Genomic DNA, 26,605 nt, shown 5'->3' with positions numbered 1-26,605 from the left:
AAGAGCTCACCGAGTTCACTCAAATTTAAAAAATTTTGACAATCAAAAATTTCCAGATTGCCAAATCCGAAAGCAAAGTGAGAGAAGCCATGGACTTCAGTGGAACCCTGGCATTTCCAGGGCTCTGCTGCACCCTGCCAGAGCTGTATTTTCATATTTTTGGAAATCTAACAACAATAACAAAATCTTTATATTAAAAAAAAAAAATCAAGTCACTTCCAATTTCTTTTAAATTAAAAAAAAAGCTTTTAAATGATGTATATTTGAGATCCAGAAAGTTCAGTCATTTAATAATTTTTTTCCTTTTTTTAAAAAGAGTTTTAAATACATAATATTAAACATATTTTCTTTCCAGGGATGGACAATGCTCCTTGCAAGTATTTTCATCCTAAAGACTTGATAAACTGCTGAGGATTTCAGCTGCATGCCCCAGCTCCTGAACTTTTCAGCGCTCAGCTGCGATGATCACTAGCGATTTGCAGGGACATTGCAAGTGGCTACAAGTTACAATCTACCATTTACAACTGCGTCTCAGGCCTGGGGGTTTGTGAGCCCTACAGTAACATTGAGCAGCTATTGCAGCCGTGGAAAAGAAGAGCTGAGCTTCAAGTTTTTCTGCTTTCCAAGTCGAATGTTCGGAAGACAGGGCTTCCTGACATGAAGGCCACAAGAGCAGTCTTGCTGCAAAAGATGGGCAGAAAGAAAACTTTATGGTTACCTATTCCAGAGGGGCAAGAGGGAAAACCTTCCTCACAAATTGGGTTTTGTGATGATTAATTTGTTTGCCTTTTTTTTTTTTTTAAGTCTAGCTTGAAATAAATTCCCATTGTCTGTATTCTACCTAAGAACCTATTGTATAACCTTTCAATCGCTATTAAGGCATTTCTATGATACATTGCTAAGTGCGTGATGCTCTGCCAAGGTCGCTATGTATATTGTTTTACTAACTGTTGCTGAGCATCTGTATGAGGAAACTGCAGTTAATCACAATTTGCTTTGTTAACACATTTTCCATATAATAATTTTCTATTTCATGCTCTCTGCAGCTTCATGTTTGATAGGATTCATTTACCAGTTATGTACGGTGTACACTGATGCTCCTGCTAACATGGTCACTGACATTTAAAGTGACTTGGTAAGTTAAAAAGCGCCCAGTATAGGTTCAAAATTTGAGAACAGCCCAGTTGGCCTGCTTGTTGGAAGTTCATGCCTGCCTTGGCTTTATCTTCCAGCGAGTGTCAACCCCCTAAGGCAGGATAACACTGCTAAGTATTGCTCTTATAGTTCTCTGGTGAACACAGCAACATCCAGACTGTCTCCTGGGCAAACAGCAGACTACTGGCTTTCACCATACACCTTTACCAAGCTAACGTGGCTGTTCACGCAGGCCTTTCCTAACTCCAACCCCATCTAACTCCCTTCATGCAACAAGCTCCGCTAGTATTAGCGTTAATAGCCACCTCTCACAATGTTATTTATACATATATATAACTTTCTAATCTTAATTTCCCTTCTCATTCCAAGTTATTGTTTTCCTTGTTATATGTAACTGCTTTTCTGCACTATTGTTTAAATGGTAAAGTTTATTATAATTTCACCCCTGTTTCTTGTGAACCAGCATGATGGGACCACCGTCTTGAATGTTGGTATATAAAAAACTTAAATAAATAAAATAAAAATAAATAATGCAGTATTCCTGTCTGTGAGAAAATCTAGATGGAGTCAACCACCAACGCTGCCAAAAGTGCATTGGAAAGACATAAGGTAGGAGACAGTGCAAGAAAGGATCACACCACCTTTTGTATCCTGCAGCAAAATAATCAAAAGGCTCATTTGTAACAGTTAATAAAAATGGGCGTATATTAAGGGACGTTTTTTAAAAAGTTAGGTTGTCTTCAAGATGCTCATGTAAACAAAAATAGTTCTTTGGCAGGTACCCTTGCATTATTGTCATCATCATTTGCTGTCCAGTTACTATCAGCACAGGACAACATACAATGTTAACTGGTATTAACCACACAGAAGTATTCCTGATGTTATCATTTTAAAGCGCATCTGCCATTAATTTGAATAAACCGACAATATGTTCCTTGTTACACAACGGGGCACTGCAGTGGTACGGATCAATTCCAGAAGAGTAAACACTGTCAAACTCAGCAAATAGGTATCAAGAAAAGCAACACATTTTTCAAAAGGTATTTGTATAAATCCTTTATTAGTGCAATCTGTTGATTTTGAAGGAGCAACCAAATTGGACTTATCAGTGTCACACTAAAGGAGCCATGTTTGGACTGATCACTGTAATCTTGCTTTGGTCATTAATATAGCACAACAAATTTAAAAAGATGCTTTTTTTTTTTTTAAATCAACCAATCATGAATGTTCATTTTTAGTCTTCAATTACTAATACTAAAGTCTCCATGATTTTTAATACAGAATTACTTTGGGGAAAAGCAAGAATATTCTCTAGATCCAGAAACATGCAATAACTGGAGACATTTATTGTCTTTCTCCTAACCCCACTACCCCCCCAAAAAAACCCCAGTATAAAATAGGAAGATAAAATAAAGAAAACGCAAAACTTAAGGGACAGTATCCTTGTGCAAGAAAGGCCCCTCCCTCACACATCAAACATTGTATATTAGCAATTCAAATCCTTAACAAAAACTTAAGATTGATCATCAGCTGCAATTTACAAGTGTTTCAATACTTTATAAAATGTAAATGCCTTTTAGCAAAGACTTGGGATTTAGTGTTACGTCGGGACACAACCCAAGGCCAGCTTTCATGTTTATAAATGCCCATTAAAAAGAACATTCAAAATTCCACTCCTTGCTCTACCTGCTTTCCTAAAATCCGCAGCATGCTATGTACCCTATGAGACATATTACATGCATTTACTGGCAGTGGAAAACCAGTTTCCTGACTATTAGGATCTGTCTATGGATTTCCCTTCCATTTGACTTAGATTTATTAGTTATGATGTCAAATTATCCCTCCCTCCTTTTCCTAGTTAAACAAATGCATGCTTCCAGCAGCGCTTTACCTGTATGCCAAAGGTTCTCAATATCTGTCCCAGTGAGCCTTACCCTAAGAGAAGAGCTCCCCACCTCCTATACAATTCTTCACCATTATTGTACCTGTTGCCTGATCAGAACTGTGGAACTTTTCTGTTTGCCCCTTTCCCCTCTGCTCTTGCCTCTTTTAGACCCACCTTTCCCCAGGAGAGGAAAACGAAAGGAAACAATAATAGCTTTTTGTTAAAGCTTTGGACTGCTTTTCAATGGAGAGAGAAATGCTCATTGAGAACCATTGCCATAACCAGTCAGTTTTGAGCTGATAGGGCCCGGTGTTGTACTTTGGCATCTGATGAAATAGTGCAGGAATCAGTTTTGTCTCAGATGCATGTGCCTGGCAGCTGCTGGTCCTCCATTTCATCCTTCTGCCCATCATCGTCCCCTGCCAAAGCCATTTGCGTATTATGTAAAGATCTTACAGTGGGCTTTGTTTTCACAGCATATTTACAGAAAAAACAATGCATACATTTTATTGATAAATTATCCACAAATACGATGATGCAGTTGAACAAACTGAACAATTCCATCCTGCAGCACAGGATACATGGCATAGAAGTGCTCACAGGCACATGTTTGAAGAGTACAAGCTAATATTTTTCACTTTCCTAATCCAAACTATTAAAATCAGAGTACGGCTAGAGAAGATTACTCAGTACTGTGCTGTGTTATTTAAAGCAGATCTTCATGGGTGCTACAGGAAAAACACATTTTTAGAATCCAGTATGAGAGGTTTTTCAATTCAAATGCATACTAATGTTAAACACTATGAATCTTTATCTCATGGATATCTGGATAAATCGATGCGTTTGTTCTAAATTACAATCTGATTATTTTTGCTTTGCAGTTTATTTTTAATGTCATTTTTGCTCTGAAAGGATCAATGCAGGCTCATTTTAATGAGTGGTGAATTTCAGCACCAGCACAGGAGGATTAGACCCAAGTGTCACCAGTCAACGTTCAGGATCTTCTCAGCTGCTGCCAGAACTCTTTAACAATTACTCCAAGCGCCCATGCCTTCACCATACGTCTATCTGCTGACAGTGCACGACAACGGGAAATAAAAGAGTGCTGTCCCATATGATTAGATGTATGAAGCAATGCCTTAAAGTTACTTATGTAACAGATTATATAGCAGCCAGTAAAAAATGAGTTAGTGCCTTAATGAATTTTTCTTCAACCACATCAAAAGGAAGATTGTTATAGCTCAAGCAGTCATCTCCTGTAGTTCCTGGTGCAGGGGCTGACAATCTGATTAATTTGCATAGTTGGTTCTGCTGATATTCATGGTGAGGGAAGAGGTTAGGATGTCCTTATGAGCGAGGCCCTTTCCTCTGGAGTACTCTGAAAAGCAACAACAAGGCGTGTGAGCGCTCTTAAAAGGTAAAGTCACCTGGGGCCCAATTCTGCTAAATCTGGGAGGCATGCAGGGGTATTCAGAGTGAACAATGAACAAGCCTGCATTCCGTATTCAAACAAATAGGGTGGAAGGGTTGCCATGCATTTCTCTTTATTTTCATAAATCAGGGTTTACAAGGCTTGGAAGCCCTGTACCTGCTCTTGAACACAGCATATATTATCATATCTGCCTCCTTTCAGAATCATCTTATTTGCCTTTTACAGATATGTGTCCTTCCAATGACATCAAGCACATCTGAAGATATAGCACAGTGGATATGATCAATGTGATCATATCACTAGGAGGAAAAGGCATGAAGCCCGCCTACGCTTAAAGCAAGAGGCATATCTATATTTACTTCCTGACTCCGCAATTGATAGGAAAAACACTGAAAATAAGGCATTACAGCTTCACATGAACACACAGTGCCTCTTTCATTAAACCAATCCACAGACACAAATTTAGTTATTTTCTCCTTCTCAAGGAATTTCTGCAAGAAATCAGAATTTAAAAAATCTGAATCTCTAACTACATCCCTATGTCTTTTAGAATCTTCATCCGGCAGCTGCTGTGTTTTGCAAATAAAGCACTGGTCTTCCATTTCACATATCCTCCTCCCATCTCCCATCCCCTTCGCTAAAGGAACCCCTCATACAGGTGAATTTTCAAAGGAGTTATACATGTAAATGTAACATACTATCATAGCAATTTTCAAAAGCCATTTACCCATATTAAGTTCATTTAATGCAGGTAAAACCTATTGCTAATTCAATGGCATACAGTATATCGTAGCAATTTTCAAAAGCTATTTACCTGCGTTAAGCACATTTACTCATGTAAAACCCAGTTTTAAAAGTGTAAATGCTTTTGAAAATCAGGCCCATAAGTTTTAAAATTCTCATTCCAGTTCTGGCATGTTTCACCTCACCTCAGCTTTCATGAATATGCTCTCAGGACGAGACACAAAAAAAACTTATTGCATCTCTCTTAGAAGTGACAATACTCCCTTCTAGCCCACACTCATTTTATGCTTACAGGAGGTGTGCATAACATCAACGAAGTGCAACATTCCCAGACAACAGCACCATTTAATTCCTCCACAAAAAAAAGAACAAGTTGGATCAGTCTATACTTCCAACATAACACAAAGGAGGCACTGTTTATAGTATTCTCGTCTTTCAAAACCTCTGCTAATTCACCAGTAAGCTCAAACAGTGCAGTATAAACTGTGGCTGGTTGAGAGGGAGGGGTTAGCATCAGTTTACTTGATTTCCTTCAGTGTACTGCCATTCCAATCAATAATGCATTCTACATCGCATAAAACATAAAAATTTGAAACACCGAATGTAGTTCAGTAAAACACACCCTACACAATTCAAATAAGTCAAACAGAAATAACAATGATATAGAATACAATCTTTGAGTAACAGTGGCATAGAACAAATGGAATTAAAAACAAGATCAGATAATCCACAGAGTTGTACTTATGCAATGGTCTCTTCATTAACATTCTTAGTCTGGTTTATGGGCCTATACAGAAAGCCATGTTTCACCGACTAGATATTAAAAGCCTGGCTAAAAAGTCCGATTTTGAACCCTTTTCTAAATTTCAGGCAATTAGATTTTAGTCAATTCTCTGGTGAGGGAGCATTGCTAAGAAGAGATGCTTGATAAAAAAAAAAATCTCATATTCTCCAAACTAATTTCATATGGAGGAGAGATCATAAAAAGGCCCAACTGTATTGAGTATAAGTTCTAGATTGGGGTGGCCAACTCCAGTCCTCAGGAATCACAAACAGGAGATAGATAGATATATTTGCATACAATGGAGACAGTACATACAAATCTATGTCATGAATATTTATTGTTAATATTCTGAAAACTAAGCCTATATGTGGCTCTTGAGGACCGGAGCTGGCCACCCCCTATTCTACATAGTTTGTAAAGAATAAAAAAGATTGAAAAGATATTTGAGGTTATCCCTCTACACAGATCTAATATAAGGCATACAATTTTGAATTTAATTTTGTACAGAATAGGTAGCTAGTGTAATTCTTTTAACAATGAAGTAACATGAGCATCATAATAGCAGGATGTATGCAGGCATGAGCGTCAGTGAGTGTCACAAGGATCAGTATATGTACTACTCTATATACATAGAATATAAAAAGTAAATAATTAGATACATTTTCTTAATACGGCCATCTCATTTTGGTTTCTCAGGTCCCTAACAGTTTATCTAGTGAAAACTGGAACAAATTCATTGAAGCAAAAAGTGACACAAATGTGGCTACAGAAGAGACAGATAAACAAACTACTAAAACCAACAGGCAGCTTCATACATATGAAAAGTGCCTAAAAAGGAAAAATTATACTGGAGATCTTGTCATTTATTCCCTAATGTCTTGGGTTTTTATTATGAAATCTTTGATTGTAATCTGACAAACCACATCTGCAGGTGCATACCTCAATCGTGTGTGTGTATGTGGTTTGCAAACAACTTTTTGAAATATCTTTACAAGAGTGTTAATGTCCTTTTGTGACTGTGTTTTCCCCAAACCTTCATTTATTGAATTTCCACACTGCTTACCCATTTTTGCTTCCCTTAGACCAGGTGGGGTTCAAACTCTGCTCCTCAAGGTTGGCGAACTAGCTGGGCTTTCAGGATATCCCTGAACAAGAATGTGCATAAGATCTGAGGCTACTCAAATTTATATAGACTCTCCCAGTCCCTGCTGCAGGGAACTCATCTCGGGCTTTCTATCATGGCAGAGGAGGTTGAGAGTAGTCACTGGCATGTGAGTGAGGAATGGGAGCCGCTACAGGAACAGCCACCAGCAAAGCCCTTTCCATCAGCGGTAAGAGAGGATGAAAACACACCACCACAAAGACACCCCCCCCCTCCACCCATCCCAAAAAAGGTATTGAAGTTACGAATACATGGCTTGTACTAGTCGACTCAAGTGACTGACCATGAAAGTAAATAGCTCAGCATTTTGGATACAATCTGTAAAAAACAGTTTCTCTTTCCATAGCGAATACCAGAGTCCATACCAACAAAGGAAAGAGATGGATCTGTGCAATAACTTTATACCTCTAATGCTGGCTTTTTTTTTTTATCCATGTTGGGTGAATCAAGAAGTCTCCACAGATACTGAGAGCCTTCATCAAGCCATCACATTCTGGAGGAGCAGCCTAGTGGTTAGAGCAGTGGGCTACAAACCAGGGAAGCCAGGGTTCAAATCCCACTGCCATCCCTTGTGACCTTGGGCAAGTCACTTCACCCTCCATTGCCTCAGGAAAAATACATGGGGGTCATTTACTAACCCATGGAAATTGCGCAATATTTTTCCCTTGTGCAATAGTGGCCCCCTTTGCCCAGTGTCGCCATCTTCTTAAAGACCCCTTAATGTGTAAAAACTGCCCCCCCCCAGGGATCCCCTGTACTCCCCATACTTATTTATTTACTCATTAAATAAATAATAAATAACTAAATAAATATTACCTATAGAGGCAGCCCACAAGTGATAAAAGTAAAAAAAAAAAAAATGTGGAAGTCATGTGGCGATGCCCCGTCCCCTACCCAAACCACCCACTTTCAAAAGATTTCCCCCCTCCCAGATCTCAATACAGCCCCCCCCTCTCATAGTAGCAGCCTGCATACCTAGTAAGACTGCCGGCTGACACAATTTTGGATTGAGCGAGTGGCTGGCCCAGAGCCTAGGGGGCGCTCTGGGCCCCATTAGACCACCAGGTATGTCTGGGGGGGGGGGGGGGGGATGGGCTAGGGTGGATCATGGATTTGGGACAGGGGTGGCAGGCGGCTACTGTGGTGGTGGTGGTGGGGGGGGGGGGGGGCGCCATAGTGGGATCCAGGGGAAGGCAATCTTTTGAAAGGGGGTTGGGTGAGGGGTGAGGCCGGGATGTTGCCAGCATCCGAGAAGCATTGGGATGTGTATCAGTGTCCCAAAGCCCCAGGAAAAGTTAGCTACAACTCCTGAGCTGTAGTTAACTTTCAGGAAAATAAACTGCTTATGTGTTTTGAGGCAAGCCGTGTTATTTTATATATATAAAAATCACTTAATAATCAGCTGCTCTGTATGCATTTGCAAATGTGTACATGCAAAGCAGTTCATTAACATTACACGTTATTCTGGATAAAATATGGAGGTAAGTTTAAAAGGAGTTACATATGTAAATGTAACATTACTATCATAGCAATTTAAGAAATCCATTTATGCAAGAAAAGTGCACTTGCACATCGAATATCTTCTAAACAATTCAATGGCATATATTTTAACAATTTTCAAAAGCCTATTTACATGGGTAAAGTGCATTAAAATATGTAAAACTCAAATGTAAGCATGTATATGCTTTTAAAATCAGGCCCACTGCGTTTATTTTGCGATAAACAGCATTTTTCATGCGATAAACACCTAACGTGGCTTAGAAAATATATCCCTTAGACTGCAGGACTTCTGAGGATAGGAAACACCTATAGTACCTGAATGGTGGAATATAAATATAAATAAATAAATACCACACTGGACTGTATTGCTAAAAAAACATTAAGGGGAAGATTTTCAAATAATGTACGCTCGATTTTATAACATGTGCGCGCATGTTATAAAATCTGGGGTTGACGCGCGCAAGGGAGTGCACACTAGTGCACCCTGCGATCGCCAACGTCCGCGGGCTTCCCCCATTCCCTTCCCCCTAAATTAACCTTCCCACCCCTTCCCCTATCCTTTCCCCCCTAGCCCTACTCTAATCCCCCTCCCCCCAAAATTATTATTCCTGCGCAGGATACACGCTAACAGCCTGCTGCCACACGATCCTCCAGCACAGCAGCAAATGGCCGCTGTGCCGGAGGCCTCTGGCCCCGCCCCTGCCGTGCCCCCAGACCGCCCCGCCCCCGGACTGCCCCTTTTGTAAAGCCCCGGGACTTAGACGCGTCCCGGGGCTTTATAAAATAGGCCCGGCGCGCGTAGGGCTTTGAAAATCCGGCCCTAAATGCAAGGACAGCAGGTCAAGGCCAAGGCAGAAATGTATGGTCACATTTGCACGACATATGAAATAATAAGAGGTGAGAGCATCACAAGGTTTTCAACAAATCAAGGGCAGAGGTGGTGAAACGAGGGGATGCTATTATACAATCCAAATAATTAAAAAGAACAGATACCTGCCAACAATCCTTGGGAGCAGCGCCGGCCCTAAGGAAATCTCGCCCATAAGAGCTCCGCCAAATTTATTAATTATTTTTTTATATACCGACATTCGATCTGAGATATCACATCGGTTTACATTCAGGTACTATTGCATGATCATTCCCACTTCAGGAAGCAAGGAAACACCTGGCTCTTCAGCCTGGCCCTTAATGCCAAATATTCAACCGCCTCCACCCTACAAACCAGTTAAGCAGCTGAAACGTTCCTCTATGGATACACTAAATTAAACTGACTGCAGGAAGTGATGGACAGTGTTCTTGGGTGCTTCAAACATGCTGCTCAAACCTGTTGCTGAGACAATGTGTGCCGATTTAAACTCTGACCTTACTGTTGACTGTAGACATATATGCGAATTAATTTGAATATTTTAAGTGCAGGCATTACTAGTGATTTCATCTCGAACTGCGTATAAACGTTCTAAAATATGTATTACTAGTGAATGACCTACAGTTCAGTCCTTGCTGTGTACCTTCTCCAATTGTTAACTGCCACTACTAATCTCTGACTATATGAACTTTCTTATATGTTAAACATCTTATTCAAAAAGGCAGGTTTTAATTGAAATAATGAATACATATTTACTGAATTGTATAATAGTATCCCCACATTTGTACAGTGCCCATTGCCATGTTAAAAGTTACATTAGCCCATTAAACTCTTAAGCTCACTGGAGCAGTTTACAAACAATAGAAAGTTAGAAATTAAACATTTAGAAAGTGTAAACCAAGGAGGAAAGAAACTACAAACCTCTTCTTCCTTTGGTGACTGTTTTCTGCACGACAGCACAATGAAAATAATCCCAAACACAATTCCTAGAACCATGATCATAAAGGGGATGTTGGCTATCACGTTGGCCTTCAACAGGGCAGACTTCAGCTTTTCTGCTGATTCATCATCAACCAAAACGCTCTGAGGTAGAAGCAGACAGCCCATTATTAGTTCCAAGGTCTGAGAAGGTTAATAGGAAAGTAACAAAGCTGACTATATTCTCTGCATCCTGTGTAGTATTTCAGAGGCACACATTTATTCAAGGCAGTGTACTCTACATGGATGAGTTTAAAAAAAAAAAAAATCAAGATGTTCACCTAAGAGTTGAAGAGATTTTTGGATTAAGTATTTCCATCACTGGCTGAATTTGCACAAGGTATGCTGAACAGGGGTGTAGGGTGACTGCTGAAGTTTGGTGATGCACCATAAAATTTGCTGCTGTCAGGAGCCCTAGAACACAGTTCACCCTCCAACATTACTTTCGGGACGATACAGTAAAATCGCGGGAGAGCGGGCGAGCGCCCGCTCTCCCAGCGCGCGCATAGGCCACTCTCCTATGCATGCGATACAGTATTTTAATTTATTTAAATTAGGCCCGGTGGTAAAAAGAGGCACTAGGGACACTACCGCGTCCCTAGCGCCTCTTTTTTGACGGAAGTGGCGGCTGTCAGCAGGTTTGACAGCCGACGCTTAATTTTGCCGGCGTTGGTTCTCGAACCTGCTGACAGTCACGGGTTCAGAAACCGGACGCCGGCAAAATTGAGCGTCCAGTTTTCAAGCTGCGGGCCTATTTCAATTTTTTTTTTTTTTTAATTTTTTACTTTTTTAAACTTTTGGGACCTCCGACTTAATATCGCCATGATATTAAGTCGGAGGGTGCACAGAAAAGCAGTTTTTACTGCTTTTCTGTGCACTTTCCCGGTGCCCGGAGAAATTAGCGCCTACCTTTGGGTAAGCGCTAATTTCTGAAAGCAAAATGTGCAGCTTGGCTGCACATTTTGCTTTCTGAATCGCGCGGGAATACCTAATAGGGCCATCAACATGCATTTGCATGTTGCGGGCGCTATTAGGTTCGGGGGGGGAGGGGGGTTGGACGCGGGTTTTGGACGCGCTATTACCCCTTACCGAATAAGGGGTAAAGCTAGCGCGTCCAAATGCCGGCTAACAGTGCGCTCCATCAGAGCACTCTGTACTGTATCGGCCCATTTGTGAGCGCTACTTTCCGTGATGCAAAAATTTTATGCTCACAGCAACCCAATCCTTAAGAGGGAAAATTAGCTAAATCCATCCCTTAAAATAATCACCTAATCTACTAACATCAGTTACAATAAAATGTGAATTAAAAAAAATATTTTCTGCAAGAACATTCAAAACATTTGCATCTTTCTGTAAGTAAATAAAATTAATAAAGCGCAAACTTGTTTAAAACAGAAATGAGAAAGAGGAACATACTGCCATAAAAGCCAGTGATAAGTACCATAATTTTCACAGCAAAATTCAAGTTACACAAGAACTGAATCTTTAAAATACAGACAAACCCTCATCAAATACAAAATAGAAATGTGCCACTCCTGCACCAAAGCATCTATCCCCAGCGACTTTGGATCTCTCCTGCGACTGAAGAATTGTGGAACTTTCACATTGCGAGAAGTAGCTAACAGGTCTAGAAATGGGAGACCCCAGCGATCCAGAATCAGCTGAAATGCCTCATTTGAGAGTGCCCATTCTCCTGGGTCCAGACTTTCCCTGCTTAGAAAGTCTGCTCTTAAATTGTCTTTTCTGCATTACACGAGGCTGAGATCATCTGGAGATGTAGTGCAGATCATTCTATAAGTTGATCTATCTTCTGCGACACTTGTTGGCTCTTGGTTTCACCCTGCCGATTTATGTAAGCCACAGTCCTTGCATTGTCCAACATTATTGGGACTGCTCGACCCTGCAGCCTGTCGCTGAACTGCAAACATGCAAGCCAGTCTGCCCTGACTTTCAAATGATTGATGTTCCAGAGAGAGTGTTCTGCATCCCAGAGCCCTTGCGCTGTCATCTCTCGACAGTGAGCTCCCCAGCCATAGGAGCTTGTATCCGTCATCAGTTCTAGCCAGTCCGATGGTAGTAGGGAAATTTCCTTCCTTATATGATCCGACTGTAGCCACCACTGCAGTTGGGAAGAGACCTTCATTGGCAGATGGAGCTGAACTGAATAGTCCAGAGACTGCGGGTTCCACCGAGACAATAGGGAGTGCAGAAGAGGATGCATATGCACTCACCCACAGTACCCCTTCCAGGGTTGCCACCATTAAACCAGTACCTTCAGGCAGGACCATAAAGTCGGGCACAGAGTATTCATCAATAGACGTAGTTGTACCATCAACTTCTGAATACGAGCTTCCGGCAGGAAAATCTTGCCTTGCTTTGTTTCGAACTGAACCCCAAGGTATTCCAACGACTGAGCAGGCTGAAGACTGCTTTGAGCAGGTTCACAACCCAACTGAGCTCCTGCAACAGGGAGATCACCTTGCAGGTCACCAGGCGGCTCTCCTCCAGTGACTTGGCTATAATAAGCCAGTCGTCCAAATACAGGTATACTAGGATCCCATCCTTTCTCAACTCTGCTGCAACAACAATTACCTTGGAAAAGGTCCTGGGAGCAGTGGCCAGACCAAAAGGCAGTGCCTCAAACTGATAATGGTATCCCAGAACTGCAAACCGCAGAAAGCGTTTATGCTCTAGTCGAATGGGAATGTGAAGATAAACTTCAGACAGGTCCAAAGAGGTCAGAAATTCCCCCAACTGAACAGCCATTATCACTGAGCGCAAGGTCTCCATGCAAAAGTGCATCACCTGCAAGTGACGGTTGACACCCTTGAGATCCAGGATGGGACAAAGGGGTCCCTCTTTCTTGGGCACAACAAAATAAATTGAATATTGCCCCGTATTTTCTTGAGATGTGGGCACTGGAATCACACCCCTCAGACTGAGGAGCCTTGCCAACGTATTCTCCACTGCCTGCGTCTTCTGCGGGGACTGGTAGGGAGAGACCATGAACACGTCCCAGGGAATATTGTGAAACTCCAATGCATATCCTCCTTGTATCACCTCCAGGACCTACTGATCCAATGTGATCTCGACCCACCTCTTAAAGAAGAGCGAGATGCCTCCCCCTATCTCCTGCTCCCAGAGGTGGGTCGGCAAACCTTTACTGGGAGGCTTGGGAGGATCCACTACCCAAACCTGCACCCCTTCTGGGCTGTCTGGAACGAAAGGACTGAGACCTACCAAAAGGATGAGTCTTCTGAAAGGTCGCCTCTCTATAGGGTCGAAACTGCTTGGATCCCCTAACACGATCTCTCACGTTAAAGTAGCATGACATCTGCTTATTATCCTCCAATAATCGAGGAACCAGCGATTCGCTCCACTTACTGGCCAGTTTCTCCAACTCGCTCCGAAACAAAAGCTAGCCTTTAAAGGGCAATTTCATGAGGCTAGCCTTGGAGATTGCATCGGCTGACCAATTTCTCAGTCATAACTGATGCCTGGCCGCTATGACTGAAGCCATCTCTCTGGCTGAGGGGTGGACCAAATTGCAGCCGCTGGCTCCATAACTTCCCTGGAATTCACCCCAGAGTCATCAACCTCTCAACCTCTTCAGAGAGAAGTAAAGAAGAGCAAGCCACCGGGGAACAACAAGAGGCTATTTACAAAATCATTGCCACTGCTTCAAATGCCTACTTAAGGATAGTTTTAATCCTCCTATCATGTACATCCTTCAAGGCTGCTCCTCCCTCCACAGGGATAGTCGTCCGCTTGGAGACTGCACACACAAGTGCATCACCTTCAGAAAATGTAAACACTCTCTCACCACTATATCCAGAGGGTACAGGATGTCCAAAACCAGACCTCCTTTGAAATCAGCCTCTAGGACACCCCACTCAAGATCAATTAATTCTTGAATGGCCTCCATCCCAGGTTAAAACAAGAGGCTTTACGCAGAGAAACCAAAATGGGATTTTTCTTTGCCTCAAATATGGAATCTGCCCCAGGGACTCCCAGCATTTTCAAAGTCTAGGAAATCAGGGCTGGCAGTTCATCTCTTTGGAAGAACCATAGCATAGTCCTATATGGTTCTAATCCTGGAGGAATGTCATAAGAACATAAGATATGCTATACTGGGTCAGACCAAGGGTCCATCAAGCCCAATATCCTGTTTCCAACAGTGGTCAATCCAAGTTACAAGCACCTGGCAAGTACCTAAACATTAGATAAATCACAAGTTACTATTGCTTATTAATTACCGTAATAGCAGTTTATGGATTTTTCCTCTAGGAATGTATCCAAACCTTTTTTAAACCCAGTTACACTAACTGCTGTTTCCACATCCTCTGGAAATGAATTCCAGAGCTTAACTATGCACTGAGTGAAAAAGAATCTTCTTAGATTTGTTTTAAATGAGCTACTTGCTAACTTCATGGAGAGCTCCCTGGTCATTCTATTATCTGAGAGAGTAAATAACCAATTTACATTAACTTGTTCAAGTCCTTTTATGATTTTGTAGACTTCTATCATATCTCCCCTCAGTCGTCTCTTCTCCAAACTGAACAGCCCTAACTTCTTTAGCCTTTCCTCATAAGGCAGCCGTTCCATGCCCCTTATCATTTTGGTCGCCCTTCTCTGCATTTTCTCCAGTGCAGCTATATCTTTTTTAGATGCAGTGACCAGAATTACACACAGTATTCAAGGTGCGATCTCACCATGGAGCGATTCAGAGGCATTATGACATCCTCTGCTTTATTTGCCATTCCCTTCCTAATAATTCCTAATATTCTGTTTGCTTTTTTGATTGCCACAGCACACTGAGATGACAATTTCAATGTGTTATCCACTATGACGCCTAGATCTCTTTCCTGGTTGGTAACTCCTAAGATAGAACCTAACATTGTGTAACTTCAGCAAGGGTTATTTTTCCCTATATGCATCTCTTTGCACTTGTCCATGTTAAATTCCATCTGCTGTTTGGAAGCCCAATTTTCCAGTCTCACAAGGTCCTCCTGCAATTCATCACAATCCACTTGAGACTTAAATATTCTGCATAATTTAGTGTCATCCGCAAATTTGATAACTTCACTTATTGTACCCCTTTCCAGATCATTTATAAATATATTAAAAAGCACTGGTTATAGTACAGATCCCTGAGGCACTCCACTGTTTACCTTTTTTCAGTGTGAAAACTGACCATTTAATCCTACTCTCTTTTAACCAGTTTGTAATGCACGAAAGGACATCGCCTCCTATCCATGATTTTTTAGTTTTCTTAAAAGCTTCTCATGCGGGACTTTGTCGAAAGCCTTCTGAAAATCCAAATACACTACAACTACTGGTTCACCTTTGTCCACATGTTTATTCACCCCTTCAACAAAGGTAGATTTGTGAGGCAAGACCTCCTTTGGGTAAATCCATGTTGGCTGTGTCCCATCAAACCATGTCTATCTAAATGTTTTGTGATTTTATTCTTTATAACAGTTTCTCCTGCTGAAGAACCAGTTAGGGAAGTTCCAAAATCAGGCAACCCACCTGAAAAGTCTTTACCCAGATCTATATCTGGCTAGGAAGAACCAGGCTTAGTGAAATCAGAGCAAGATAATTCTCCCTGAGGCTCCAAACAGCGCTGGCAAAAGTGATGGGCAGTGCAAAGAGAAAGGAGCTTAGGTTTCTTAGATATAAGCGCCATTAGACTGGCAGCATGCTCACTGTGGCTGGAAGCATTCGTCTAGCTATTTTTTTTTGGCATCCAAAAATTCTAGGCATCCAACCTAGGTGTCCCAATGCTTAGGCACCCAAGACATAGGCATCCCTAGGATAGGTGACGTGAAAAATTAAGTGCACAGCAATGCTCAACTTCTGTGCACAAGTAAGCGGACAGCCACTTAAGTCGCTGCTTAACTTGGACGCACAGACTACCAGACCTGCCTAAGCGTCCAAAAATTGGATGCACAACTTGGACACACACAGTTAGATGCACAAACTGAACTGACAATCATGTAGAGGGCAGCCTAAAGAAAGCGTGTGAAATGCCGTTGAGACCCACCATGCGGCATGCAGCCATAAAGCCTCAGAGCGGATCCTAACCTACAGAGGCTGCTCAACCCGCCAGGCTGCCCATGTCCCTTGACCTCCCAAAGAGCAGATGAACGCTGGAATGGCTCACTGAGCAAGGAGAAGGAAGAAGCCCTACAGCAAAAAAATCCCTTCTTCTCTATCTCTCTTTTTTTTTTTTTAATTTTCCTGAGTTCAGCCTTTCTTGGCTGAGCACAGAGATGGTTTCCAGTTGTGGGGGGAGAGGGTATTTGCCGTCACCGCCACACTTGGCTTCCTGAACCTGCTGCCTTTCAGCTGCTTAACAGCTAAGTCCATGCCAGCTGAAAAACCAGTTATCAGACCAAGGCACTCATCTGAGAGACCACGGAAATTATCTCAGGAATTCTCAACTGGGGGAGAGAGTCCTTTTGGTATCACTGCAGGAGAGCGGAACAAATTTGTTTTCCTTATTTCTCCTTTCTTTTAAATCAAAGCAATCCCCAGTAGGGAGATGCATGTCCACCATCTGCTGGAGACTGAGAATACTGGCAGGCTGATGTTACTGCAGGGGTGTATATACTGTGACAGTTTACTCCGTCTCCATCTGCTGGTAAAGGTGCATAACCCACTTGTTCTGAATTCATCTGACTGGACACTAAGAAAGTTTTAATGTTATAATGATGTTTTTTTTATGGACTGCTAAGTTTTGTTTTGTTTGGATTTTATGAATTTACTTATGTGATCTGCACTGGACATATGTGATGGAAGACGGAGAATATAAAAATGTTTAAATAAATAAATGCATAGATAGGATCTATTACATGGTGAGATCATGCCTCAATGTGCTATGGTTTGTAGATTTTGACAAATGTACTTTTTGGAATTGAATGACAGAATATTTTCAAGTATTCTAGCAAAACGATGTGAGGAAGAGAATCAGGATGCATGCAAAAATAATGGAGCAATATCACAAGCAATATTATGTATTTAAATTTGTACTAAGAGGCAGACTTAAGTGCATTTTTCTTGAAGAAAAAGTTAATGTTGGCGATGAATAGTTTAAATATATAACAAACAAAGATATCTGGAAGCAAGAGAAACTTGATGGAATTACCAACTGAAAGAAGATGGGAAATGGCTGGAAAAAAATTAATATAGTTTACTAAAATGTTTGAGAGACCTTTAGCTCTGAAACTCAAACTGCAAATCAACAAAAGGTTGTTGTAAACAACGGGAAGGGTTAAATATTGTATCAGACTAAAGAAATATGAAATATATTTGTTGATTTCTATAGGCAACTATATTCAGCCAAAAAAATAAATTATTAGCAGCAGTTGGAATATATTAGATTTTCTTGAAGGTATTAATAAAAGTGTGGATAAGGGTGAGCCAGACTATAAAGTGCATCTGGATTTTCAGAAGGGAAATTAAAAGTCATGGCTTAGGACACAATGTCCTGTAGTGGATTGATAACTGGTTATAAGATAGGAAAAAGCAAGACAGTGAATTTTCCTAATGGGGAAAGGGATCTATACTAGCCTTGCTGATGTTTAACATATTCATAATTGATCTGGAAAAGGGAGCAATGAGTAAAGTGATCAGATATGCAGATGGCCATACTATTATTCAACGTTGTTAAAACATGAGCAGACTGTCAGGAATTGCAGGAGCACTCTGCAAGACCGGGGACCTAGGCATCTAAATGACAGCCTAAATTTAAGATGGACCACTGCAAAGTGATGCACGTGGGGAAAAATAGGTACATGATGCTGCATTCCATATTGGGAGACACCATAGAGAAAAAGGATCGTGGAGTCATTATGGACAATATATTCAAGTTTACTGTGTGGTGATTTTATTTATTTATTTGAGTGTTTTATATACCATCATTCCATGTGATAATCACTAGATCACAACATCCTAACATTTTGACTATTTAGAAGGGAATGGAAAATCAAATGGAGAATACCATAATGCCTCTGTATCAATCCATGCTGTGACTGCATCTTGAGTAATGTGTACAGATCTGGTCACGCCAAATGATAAAGGGAATGAAACGGTTCCCTTATGAAGAAAAGCTAAACACGTTTGAGCTCTTCAGTTTGGAGCAGAGAATGAGATAGGATATGATAGAGGTTTATAAAATTATGAGTTGGATGGAACAGGTAATAAGGAAAGGTTATTTACTCTTCCAAATAGTATCTAAGAACTAAGGGGCACACCATGAAACTAAGAGGTAGCAGATTGAAAACGAATTGGAGAAAGCATTTTTTTTTACACAATGCACAATCAAGCTGTGGATTTTGTTGCTGGAGGATGTGATCAAGGTATCTGGCATAGCTGGGATTAAAAGGAGTTTGCATCAAGTTCCTGGAGCAAAAGTCCATAAAAGCATTACTTGCCAAGTAGACTCGAGAAAGCTAATGCTTATCCCTGGGAGTGAGCAACAAAGAATGGATCTACTGTTTGAGATCTGCTGGGTACATGTGGTCCAGGTTAGCTGCTGTCAGACCCAAGATAGTGGGCTTGATGGTCCTTAAGTCTGACCCCACATGGCATAAGTTATCTTCCTATGTTCCAATATCTCATAACATTTTAATTTCCTAATAAGACTCTCATTAAGGATTTTGTCAAATACCTTTTGAAAATCTAAACACACTTTATCAACTGACTCATCATTATCCACATGTTTGTTTATACCTTAAAAAATATCTAGAAGATTGTTTTACCAAAGGGAAGGCTTGCATTACCAATGTTGACTACCCATTAAGCCATGTCTATAGTCAGTAATTTTTGTTTTTGCCTCGCATATCTGATTCATAGGTCTTGTTCTATGAGAACCCATTGTAATCCATCTACTTTTAGGGGTAGATTTTAAAAGAAGCGCGCGAGCACATGTACACCTGATTTTATAACTTGCACGCGCTAGTTATAAAATCCAGGGTCGGCACACACAGCCTTCCCCCATTCCCTTCCCCCTTACCTGACCTTGCCACCCCTTCTCCTAACCTTTCCCCACCCCAGCCCTACTCTAACACCCCCCCCCCAAATTTTTGTTTTACCTTTTGTGCCTGCCTCTGGGTAGGCGCAAGTTGCATGCACTGGCCGATTGCCAGCACGTGATCTCTGACACAGCAGCAAATGGCCACTGTGCCAGGAGCCGCTGACTCCGCCCCCGCCCTGCTAGGGACCGCCCCCTCCCCTTTTTGCGCATCCTGGGGCTTTACGCACGCTGCCGGGCCTTTTGAAAATAGTCCAAAACACCTTTTGAAAATAGGCCTGGCGCACGCGTAACCTTTTGAAAATCCAGCCCTTATTGTTTTGGACTCTTTTTTTTATAACTCTTTATTTATAACTTTTTATATGGCACATGACAGGGAAAGAAAAGTATTACATAAGTAACTGCAAAACAGCATTACATAGAAGAAAAACTTCTTCACAATATAAAAATCACATTGTAAAGAGATCTACAGAGACCAGATAGCCAAACAGTCCCTGAGTACATTCATAAAGTTCTAATTAACTCTCAAATACTCCTGATATGGGTCCCAAATAGTTATGTATTTAGTGTGCTCATTCTTTAAGTCATAACGTTTTTTGTAAACCGGTACGATAAGACCTGTCTTGAGCATCGGTATATTAAAAGAACCTAAATAAAATAAATAAATAAATAAATAACGTAACTGGTCAATATCAGCAATATCTGACTTTTTTCCAATGAGCAATAGTAGGACAAGTCTTCTAAAAGGTAGCAAAGGCAAATCGTGCTGCAAGAAGTAACTGCCCCACAAGCGCCCTATGCTTAACTGGAACCAAAGACCTGTTCCAACGTCCCAGAAGACCTAACTCTGGAATCACATGTACAGGTATGCCCAAAATATCAGCTATCTCTTGAGTGACTTATGCCCAGAACTTACCAACAATGGGACAAAACCACCACATGTGAAAATAAGATCCCGTTTGGCCACACCCTCGCCAACATTGCTCTCCGGCCTCCAGGAAACACCAAGAGATTTTTTCTGCAAATTCTTCCATCCAGGCCTGGATTGAAGCAGCCTGGTCACCTGTCTCCCGTGGTATGGTGGCCATTTTTTCGTCAGAAGCAGATTCACTTACTGACAGCGGCCTAACAGCCTTGGGCTTTTTAACTGATTTTTTTTTAAGCGTGACCACCCAATCTGTCCATAGTGAAGGTAACGATCGCTTCCCGGTCTCCTTACTCATTGCCATAGCCAGCCAGAATGACTCGCTCTGAAATATAAGTAGCTAAACAGGATAAATGTCGGCGGGAGATTCCGTGGTGCACAGCATCCCTGACTCACAGCATAACCTGAAGTCCTGTCTTTTGGACTTTTTGAGGGAGTGGGAGTAGATTGTCTGGATATAGAGGGATGTGCCTTTAATTCTGATCCTTTTCCCGTAATTTGAGTGACCTTCCTCAGTTCAGAGAACCACACACAGAGCAAACCTGATGCCTTCAAAAGGCTTGTCTAACAGTTATTATGCTGTATAATTTCCACGATATGCACCCTTTTATTACAAAAAGCCAAATATATATAGAAACATAGAAATATAGAAATGACGGCAGACGAAGACCAATCGGTCCATCCAGTCTGCCCAGCAAGCTTCACACTTCTTTTTTCTCATACTTATCTGTTTCTCTTGGCTCTTAGTAACCTTAGGTTCTATTTCCCTTTCACCCCCCACCATTAATGTAGAGAGCAGTGATGGAGCTGCTTCCAAATGAAATATTAAGTTTGATTAGTTGGGTAAGCGGCAGCATAACTCTCTGCCGTTGAAGCAGAGAGCAATGCTGGATATGCATGAAGTATTAGTTTTTCTTCTCCCCTGCCGTTGAAGCAGGAAGCTATGCTGGATATGCATTGAAAGTGAAGTATGCCTTGAAAGTCACATTAACTATCATCAAATATTGAAAAGCCTAATAATTGTTAATTGAAAAAGCCTAATAATTGATAATACCTATATAGCCCATGAACCCATCCCTGTTTTTTGTTTTTTTTCTTTTTTTAATTTGGAGATGGCAGCCCTCCATCCTTCCGCTCCGTGAAGGTGGAACACCAACCACTGGCATCCCGCTCCGTGAATGCCTCTGTGGCTACTGCCGCTCCGTGCGTGTTTTGCTGCCTGCTCTTTATACGCGTCCTCTAGACCTGATGGATCCACAGTGTTTATCCCACGCCCCTTTGAAGTGCTTCACAGTTTTGGACTTCACCACTTCCTCCGGAAGGGCATTCCAGGCATCCACCACTCTCTCCGTGAAGAAATACTTCCTGACATTGGATCTTAGTCTTCCTCCTTGGAGCCTCAGCTCGTGACCTCTGGTTCTGCTGATTTTTTTCTGACGGAAAAGGTTTGTCGTTGTCTTTGGATCATTAAAGTTTTTCAAGTATCTGAAAGTCTGAATCATATCACCTCTGCTCCTCCTTTCCTCCAGGGTGTACATATTTAGATTCTTCAATCTCTCCTCGTATGACATTTGATGAAGACCCTCCATCTTTCTGGTTGCCCTTCTCTGTACCGCTTCAATCTTGTCTCTGTCTCTTTGGAGATACGGTCTCCAGAACTGAACACAGTACTCCAGGTGAGGTCTCACCAAGGACCTGTACAAGGGGATAATCACTTCCCTTTTCTTACTCGATATGCCTCTCTCTATGCAGCCCATCTCTCTATGCAGCCCATCATTTGAAAATATTAAATGTATTAGGGGATTTGTTTATTTAATTTATCAATTATTGGAAGAAACAGATACATATTCTCTTGATTCCTGCTTAAAGTAGAAAAAGGATCTTAATACTACATTGAATATGGATCAATGATCACAAATATGGAATAAAGTGACAGTCCGCAACCTCTGCTGCAATGATAGAAAATGCATATAAAATAATGATTTATTTATTTATTTATTTAACAGTTTTTTATACCGACCTTCATAGTAAATTAAACCATATCGGATCGGTTTACATAAAACAAGGGTATAACAGAAGCGATGATGAGGAAGTATCTGATGCCTATGAATATAGTTAGGTTGAGGCCGAGTGGTATAAGTCTGTAGGAGAAATTACAGACACAAGAGGTGATCCTTCAAGTGTTGAAAAAATTTTGGAATAAAATTTATTTATTTAGCGTGTTTTGTATACCGTCATTCGGTTTCGCCATCAGAACGGTTTACAGAATCATGGAACAGGTTGTATAAACATCACAGCATCTTATCATGCAGTGTAAGTTGATTACATATAATAGTTATTAATTGTAAGGGTCATTATATACAGTAAAGATCCTACATACAGCAAAGATATTACATATATAATGTTGTTACATATAGTCTTGGGTTATTAAGTGAGGGAGAGGGGAAGGTGTATAAGTTGGGTGAGATATTATACATTTGGAACTGTAACAGCAGGGGGTTTGACAATTCAAAGTGTCTTTCTGATGAAGTAATATATACTATATGAGGTCGGTTGGGTAATCCATTGTTAAGGGTTCTTAACAATGGATTACCCACCGATTACCTCCAAGAAGCTCCTATGGATTAGAACTTTTACTAGGTCTGGCAGTGAAGAGCGTTTCATTGAAAGATAACAAACATATAAAAACATACCACCTTGGTAAAAAAAAAAATTACAAAAAAAAAGTGAAATTGGACCTCTATTCTTACAGCTACCTAGGGGTTCCCTCCCCCTCCCAAATCAGCCCAGTGACCAGTGTCCTCAGCCAGGAGCCACAAATCGTTGGAAACCAGCTAACATGGATACTGTGGCATCTCTGCTGAGTGAGGGTTCAGACTCTCCAGGGGTTGAAAACATTGCCTCTGCAGTATCCCCATCCCTGGAGCAAGTATGTAGCAGCAATCAGAAATTGTGTAGAGGACAGATGAGATCAATTCAACTTATAAGTTTCAGATTGGAGAAATATAGAGATAAAATGAGTAAACCAGGTGCTTGCTTGAAGAACAAGATACTCAGATATGAGTATTGGACTTTTGCCATATGTACTTCCTTATGTACTCCTTCTAACAAAGTATCATAGAACATTGAATACATAAATTAATGTGATATACAGTAGTGTTATACTGTCTAATTCTGTTATATTTTAGAAAACAATTCAATAAAAAATTCACTTTTCAGTCATTTTGAAATTTCAGTCTGTTTCCCTCAGGATAGCTGTGTTTGTGATGAAATGACACAAACGGGGCACCGCTGTGTGTAATGAGAGACAGTTTGGCCCCATCAGGTCCAATGTATGGTATTGTCTGTGATACTTCTCTTAATACAGCCAATTCCATCGGTGCAGGGGAACACTACAGGAGGCATCACACAAATGTAAAAATAATTGATTTCAAGTACTATTTTTAACAAGTGAATATGCACTGCTTGCCATGTGTATGTCTGGGATACTGAGCAGTACATAGATGATGCAGTTTTCCTTTTGTATTATTTTTAACAAGAAATAGCATCACATGCCATATACACTCACTCACCCTGAAGGTAACTGCAGCTTGCTTCATTTAAGGTCACATATCTCTAAAAAGCAGCCACTACTTACCTTTAAGATTTGAAAAACCATTACAAATAGACATTAGAAATTAATTATTAAAACACAGCTGCTTTCTCTCAAAACTGTCTTCCATTAAAACTTAAGAGAAAGTAACCCAGAAAGCTCTTAAGAAACAAGTTTTTTTTTTTGAGGGGTGGGGGTTATAGAGGGGCCATCAGCTTCCTCCTGTTCTTTTGGGCTACCTGTTTAATTAGAATTGGCCTCTATTGGACTGAGGTGACATAAAGCCTCTAATTCACAGCTACCTAGGGAATTTTTCCTTTCTCTCCCGACTCAGCCCAGTGACCACAGTGTCCTCAGCCAGCAGCCACAAACCGGCTATAACATGGATACTGGCGCCTCTCACCGAGTGAAGGTTCAGATTATCTCCAGCCTTTGCAGCATCCCCAGCCTTGGGAGCAAGAGTTCAGGCCTGGGAGAGGAACCTAGGTCCTCCACCACAGCACAGCCACTAGGTCAGCCATGCACATTCTAATTTTTAAGACTTCTGAGTCTATGTCCAGTGATCCCACTGCTGGGCTTTATTTATCTCGCAATGGCAGCAGCAGTCCCTGGGTATCTGAGTATTATGGGATCATATTCTGCTAATGCTTCCAAGCCCTCTGCTCTCTGAGTTTTAACAGAAAAAGGGGGGGATCAAGTTTGGGGACATAGAGCTCTCTTAGGTGCTCAATGCATGGATGGCAGAAAAGTACAGATTAGATGAATAAGGAACATCTTGGATGCGTAAGGATGAGCAGTCCAGAGGCTCAGGGAAAGAGGAAAATTTCGACCCATTGCACTCTCACTACTTTTCTTCCTTCCCACTACTCAAGCCATTTTTATGGATGACAGAACTTCTTAATGCCACTCACATTTCAGCCTCGACAGCAGTATCTGCTGAAGGTCAAAACTAAGACTTCTCTTTGACGTTCATATCATTATGAAGTCAACAGAAATTCGTGTAGCTAAGTATTTATTTATTGGCAAGAACTGTCAGTTTTTAAAGATATTTACTTCAAACAGTGGATAGGGCAAAAGATGAGGGGAAGTGAATGCTTGCATGTCGGTAAATGTTGAGGGCACAGTACTATTATATTTTGCCATTCATGACTTAACTCATATGTTTGTCACTGTGTATACAGCCTATAATGTAACATTAGTATATACAAGTAAAGAATTTCAAAGCATGCATCAGCTTCATCCAAAGACTGTGAAATTTTCTCACCTCGTTTAAGTACATTACGGGAAAGACCAGCGTTCTGATATTTTCAGGAATGCTGAGGGAAAAAAAAATGTAAAATTGATAATTTGCAACATTTCAAATGTTCTTACCAAATATCTCACTGCTTATTCACTTCTTTTAGCCTAGCTACAACAAAACAACTACTGGCAAGCACTGTTAGTGAAAAATGTAGCCTTTAACCTCATTATCTTTTATCAGGCTTACTTCTCTTTTACATCCCTACTAGTCCGGGACTGTAACCAAAAACCTAGAATATGGAATATTATTATTGTTTTCACAGCAATAAAATAAAAAATGCTGTGCCTATGCTGTAGGTTTAAGAATGCATGCCCAGTTTATGGGGGGAGGTTACTCTGATCAGCTGAGCTGAATGTCTATAAGCAGAATCTAACCAAGACTGCAGCAACCAATCTGGATTTGAATCCATGGATATGATGGTGCATTTGTTGAACAGGAAAGTTTCGGCAGGCTACAAGTGAATAAGCTGTATGATTATCGGTTAACAAAACAACATGGAAAAGAAAGAATCTCTTTACTTAAAAAAAAGTATACATAAAACAATAACACTTTTCCCCACACACATGCACATAACTCCATGTCCCATACAGTCGGGAGTATTTCAACCTTCCTGACCTTATGAGCAGCATCCCTGCTAGGATCCTACAAGGTTTGTCTGGGAGATAAAACAATTTTTCAAAACTCCAGTCTTTTCAATTGCCCTAGCCTGATCTTTTCTGTGCCATCAGACTAAATAATTATCCATGCTCTCTTTCACCCTACATTTCAAGCAAAGGGATGCAAATTTTCTCTTTTTGAAACCATGGATGAAGCATAAAGGTTTTACAGCTTCCTGCTACAAGTCTGCAGTTATTTTCCCTTTGAATTAAACAATGTAATAATACATAAAACTATTGCATTTAGGGTTTCTATGTTACATTAAATCTACAGAATACCATACAGTATGGAACATATGAGGTTGATTTTAAAAGCATTGCTCATGCAAAAATGCCCAAATACTGTATGTGCGTATACAATAGTCGAGACCAGAGAAAATAAGAGATTGAAGAACTGTACGAAAATCACGGTGAAAGAGTAGCAGTTGAAGGCGTTTTAGAAGTTGTAGTTTGTAGAAAGATTTTTTAGTTACTGATGAAATATGTTGCTTCATAGATAAATCTGTGTTAATAGTTACTCCTAAATTTGTAGCATAGAGATTGGGATTGATATACCATTTATCAGAAGATGAGATGGGGGACCAATAGAA

At 40.8% G+C, this 26,605-nt stretch overlaps 1 long non-coding RNA gene across 1 annotated transcript in view; it reads right to left on the bottom strand.

The window, feature by feature from the left end:
• Positions 1 to 2,298: 2,298 nt before the first annotated feature.
• Positions 2,299 to 26,605, bottom strand: part of LOC115090594 — a 44,784-nt gene continuing 20,477 nt past the window's right edge. Inside the window, exons 2-4 of the long non-coding RNA XR_003856427.1 lie at positions 25,324 to 25,375; positions 10,449 to 10,610; positions 2,299 to 4,418 (exon numbers count right to left, since the gene is read on the bottom strand). This is a non-coding gene — a long non-coding RNA (uncharacterized LOC115090594). The remainder of the gene's footprint in view (positions 4,419 to 10,448; positions 10,611 to 25,323; positions 25,376 to 26,605) is intronic.

Source organism: Rhinatrema bivittatum, chromosome 1 (genome assembly GCF_901001135.1).
Source record: "Rhinatrema bivittatum chromosome 1, aRhiBiv1.1, whole genome shotgun sequence".
In the NCBI taxonomy this organism is placed as follows: Eukaryota; Metazoa; Chordata; class Amphibia; order Gymnophiona; family Rhinatrematidae; genus Rhinatrema; species Rhinatrema bivittatum.
The sequence above is the reverse complement of the archived record's forward strand: the minus strand, read 5'-3'. Positions and strand labels throughout refer to the sequence as shown.